Source organism: Saccostrea cucullata, unplaced genomic scaffold, assembly GCF_032062105.1.
Source record: "Saccostrea cucullata isolate Sc308-1 unplaced genomic scaffold, CSIRO_AGI_Scuc_v1 ctg17693, whole genome shotgun sequence".
NCBI classification, from domain to species: domain Eukaryota; kingdom Metazoa; phylum Mollusca; class Bivalvia; order Ostreida; family Ostreidae; genus Saccostrea; species Saccostrea cuccullata.
Genome location: NW_026939002.1, coordinates 1 through 5215, shown reverse-complemented (window position 1 = coordinate 5215; position 5215 = coordinate 1). Strand labels below are relative to the sequence as shown.

Here is a 5215-nt window from a genome sequence, read left to right as displayed (position 1 = left end):
TTAAATATTATTATTTTTTTATCATTTCCAATCAGATAATCGATTTTATTTTTTACATAGATACTCCCCAGGCTGGGAGTGTATAAGATATGAAAGGAAATCGTTTAAAAATTGTTTAGAACATGCTCTAGAACTGCAAATTAAATACAAAGACATTTTTCTACATTTTGCCATTAAATGCTATTATTTATTATCATTTATCGCTGATATTATTTATAAGCAAATGCGGTAAAATGTCTATTTTTTTTTAATTTTATTTAATTATTTATTTTGCTTTGAAGACAGCCTAAAATAAAAATGATATTGTGAAAAAAATTCTTTATTATTATTTATTGCTATTTATTTACATATGTATTTATTTATTTTTTTTTTTTAAGAAGAACAAAACAATAATTACCATTGACCAATATTTGATCTTCATTCTTGTATGTTACAGATTATGTGAACTTATTAAGTTTAAGTGATTTTAAGCAAATATATATATGCCATGCATTTGAACTGTTGTCCTTCAAAATCCTAATAGAGATTTCTGAACAGTTTGTCTGTGTCTCATGAGTAGCTTACCATATACACATTTGCAAAAGATCCAGACTTACAGATTTCCCTGCTTTGAAAAATTATTATATTATGCTAGCGGCCGGGGGCTACATGTATCTATCGAGAGCATGCATATTTCCAGATCTGTCCCTGACAATGACAATGTGAAACATATCTTAATGAATTATCTAAATGGTGTGTAGCACTTTGTTAATTTAGTAGTTTCAATTATTATCAGGATTAATGGTTGAGATCTATTATGTCAACAAACTTAAATTTTGACAAATTCAACCTAGTGATGAGTGAGAATGCTTTTAGTATAAGAAGTATTTTATTCATAATATACAAAGTGTACAATATGAATATGGATTGAACAGCAGGCCAAGGGCCTGTATTAGTTCTCTCCTTTTGAGATCAAGGTACAATAAAATTACTGTACATACTTAAGTTCCACAAAACATGTAAAATAAATTGATATTGAGAGAATTATGAAAAATACATGATTGAAGAAGATTATACTAAGTTCACCATGTAATATTGTGTCAATTGAAAAGTCGGTTCTAAAGTTTAGAATTTATTGTAAGTCCAAAAATCTAAATTTCACAAATATGATTTGGAACAAATTTCATAGATAGACTACAAAACTGAATAACACAAGAATGTTCCTAGATTGCCTTCCTTACAAACTCACAAATCTGTTCTTGACAACTCTGCCTACTTTCATACTGACCGGCCAATTAAAATTAAGGATAGAAAATGTCATGAACATAGGGAATCTGTAGACATTAATTTACCACACTGAAATTAGGTAGAGCGAAGCATAGCAAATTCAAAGAACGCAATCCTAGGATGTAACCATAAATTTGATAACAAGCTTGAGTTAATAACATTGCTATCGTCAGACAGGAAAGAGATGTCAAGAATGAAATACTGCCACCATGTGCAAAAATGCCTTTCCTAAATATCAAAAGAAAACGATTATCTTTCAACTACAGATGTCAAACAAGACCGAAAATTAATAGAATTTTCATATAAAAATAAGTTGGAGAAAATTTTACGTTAATTAAAGCAAATTAATATTTAAAGATAAAGACCGCAGAAACGTACAATGTACAACATGAGCTAGTAACTCCAAACAATGTCTAACATTATGCTGTCTATTAGAAACTTTTTAAAAATCATTTTATCATTATTATTATTATTATTGTATTCTAGCCTGGCAATGCTTAATTTCCGAAAAGGGACGCAAATTGAAAAACCTTTTATTTAATGTACTGACCGTGCATGAGGTCTGTACTAATTTATAAAAATAAATTAAACCTATATTTACCAGCTATATAGGGAACTTATTTGAATTTTTATGGAGGGGGGATCTTCCTATATTATTTACTTGCTGACTCGCCTGTAAATGTTTTATTTGAAACCAAATTGAATGATGTAGCTGGTATGAATGCTTTGTGAACCAACGGTAGTGGATATCCTGGTTACACGGCTGATTTGGGGCACACCTGTAGCAGCACTGCAGCAGTTTAGCTAGCAAACATATGAATCTTATACCGGCTGATCGCATGGAAGTTGTTGGTAATGTCAAATTGTATCTGGAATAACACTAGTGGACGGGCTGGTTTAGGACATTATCCACCGGTGGCGCGGATCTTATGCAATTTGTTAGATAAAACAGCTCGCTAAGTCAATATTTGTTAAACAGTTCAAACCTGTATCAATAACATTAGATTCATGGCATCCGGCACAATTCTGCTGGGCTCTCTGGGCTATTAACAGTTATAGCTACGCTTCCTCTAAACTCGGGCTGCTAGGATGTAGCAAATATGCACACTGGCAAATTCATCAAAAGGCATCTGCAACTTAAACATGAAAATTATATGAATACTTTTTAAGTCTAAGGTGTCATTTAAAGAAAGGACGCCAAAAACCAACAACTGAGTTGTAAACAAAGTGATACATCATGTACATTATCATGCTCATAGAAAAACTAAATGTAACAACCTTGAACAGAAAGAGTAAACTTTTTCCTGTAGACTAACCTTGATAGCAGTATATATTGTATTACAATCATACTGATAATAATCGATTAATTCCCTGCTGAGAGGATTCGCTTTGACGAAATTCTACATGTTCCGGGATTCTACCAATTTCATCAAACGAAATATTAAAGAATAAATCTATTAACTCCATAACAAAAGATAAAAATGTCACATGTATAGGAGATACCACTATTTGTAACACGTACTTTGTAACAACTAAGAACTATTGTGATACTCTTACTTAAAATTGACTGCAATGAACATGAAATGAAGTTGCCATTATGTTTAGATGTAATAGGGCATATATACTTTAAAACAAAACAGTGAAAATATGGATAACTTCGACCCATATGCATACATATAAACTCCGCACAAAACATGAAGATCAAGCGTACGGGTAACTCTAAACTAAATGAAATCCTGCTACATTAGACGCAAATGTCATAATGTGCAAACAAATACATAACTGCCTCTTATTGGCATATATGTAAAATCTACAAGTATACTAGGAACAAACTCCTTTAACATAGGTATGCCAATGCATAACGAATTTAAGCCATTGATCTTGGTAAGTTTCATTTCTTCGACCACAGTCCATGTCGTGTTAACTTAAAAAATCTCCAAATCAAAAAATCTAACACGACATAAACTGTTACTGGTACAAAGAAACCCTTAGCCTTGTACTTATCTTATACATGTGGATAGGTACAAATAAATAATGAACCCTAGACTCCCACACAATAAGAACATATATGCGGCCTATACTCTGTACTATTGCTAAACACCGTGGGTAGGCACATTTAAACTTTGTACCAAAAACTCCCACACAATAAGTACATGTATGCGGCCTACTCTGTTCTATTGTCAAACACCGTGGGTAGGCACAGATAAACTTTGTACCAATAAACACCCACACAATAAGTACATATATGCGGCCTACTCTGTACTATTGTCAAACACCGTGGGTAGGCACAGATAAACTTTGTACCAATAAACACCCACACAATAAGTACATATATGCGGCCTACTCTGTACTATTGTCAAACACCGTGGGTAGGCACAGATAAACTTTGTACCAATAAACACACAATAAGTACATATATGTGGCCTACTCTGCACTATTGTTAAAAACCGTGGGTAGGCACAGATAAACTTTGTACCAATAAACACCCACACAATAAGTACATATATGCGGCCTACTCTGTACTATTGCTAAACACCGTGGGTAGGCACAGATAAACTTTGTACCCAAAAACTCCCACACAATAAGTACATATATGCGGCCTACTCTGTACTATTGTCAAACAACGTGGGTAGGTTCATATATAAATTTATACCCCTACAAGTCCACACGATAAGTACATTAGGCCGAAATTATTTCGATTCAATAATAAACAAACTTGTGAACTAAACAAAAAACTCTGTACCGTAGCTCCATTTTATCAAGATTATAAATTTGGGAAACTGATTCATATGGTAAATCTTAATCCATATAACCGTGTCTAAATGAATAATTTCTACATAAGACCGAAACCACTGTCATTAGAAGATTAGAAGAACCGAACAAATGTACAAATTCTATAATTTCCACAGAAACGCGAGCTAACAAAAACTTGCTGTGTAATTTTTAATAATTCAAAAATATTAAATGGCTTGACTTTAAAATTCAATCCTTGCTTTTAATCAACAGAATTTGCTGACAAGCTTTATCTATATAATCTTTCCTATTCATAGACTTCTCAAAGCATACGCAACACGTTGTGCAATAAAATGATTAAGAATACGATACTGGCCTTATTATTAAGACGACTGAATTATCTGCATTCCTATACAACGAAACCACGTCCGCATTGGCTGGTCGTGCAAGGGGGTGCAGCACAGATGTACACCAACTCGACTTGATAGCTCAGGTTCATCCTGAAACCTCTGTGGCTCCACAAAGACCGTCATGATCTCCAGCTGCGTATTTGTTTTCCATCAACGCCATCCTGCAGATACTGCCTTTGATGAATATTATCACAACTTCTCGCCAAACAAATCCGTGTCTCCATTGATATAAATGTGTTCAGTTTTAGTCGTTTAGTTTAACAAACAACAAAAATCAGAAATCACGCGCATTATGTGGGTATATGGAAATCTCTGTCCTTTAATTAACGAACGATGCCAGTTCAAAACACAACACAAAGTTAATAAAGTCCAATCATCAGAAAAATATACTCCACATGACTCCACATGGGCATTGCAAAATCTGCACATGTGAATAACACGCACGTCTATCACAAATTGTGGGCAACACCCTCGGTTAAGTAAACAAAAAATAATCTCAAACAGCACAAATCTTGCAAATTGTGACAATAATCAACAAATGATGGAATAAGAAAGCACTTCTCTTGGCTGACTATAACGATCACAAAAAATTGTGATTTCTTCAAAATAGACGTGCTTCATGTTAGCGGTGGTGAGCGCGCGAGTGTGAATGACTCGCTGAGCTAACCACGTGACCTTACACAATCCCTCAGGCAAGGCGTGGATCTGAGAATTTTCACAATTTACCAACGTAAATGTTTCTGGAAACCTCCAAACAAATTATCGCATTAAATACATAAATACAATTATTATTCTAATAATTGTTG

At 33.6% G+C, this 5215-nt stretch overlaps 1 long non-coding RNA gene across 2 annotated transcripts; it reads right to left on the bottom strand.

Annotated features, from left to right (window-relative positions):
- Nucleotides 1-354: 354 nt before the first annotated feature.
- On the bottom strand, nt 355-5209 carry LOC134252084 (uncharacterized). Of its 2 annotated transcripts, none has more exons than XR_009988894.1 (2): nt 2583-5209; nt 355-2402 (listed from the first exon to the last, which is right to left on the bottom strand). It is a non-coding gene; the product is annotated as an uncharacterized LOC134252084 (long non-coding RNA). The 2 variants fall into 2 exon arrangements; XR_009988895.1 differs by having other exon boundaries at nt 355-2396.
- Between the last annotated feature and the right edge of the window lie 6 nt (nt 5210-5215).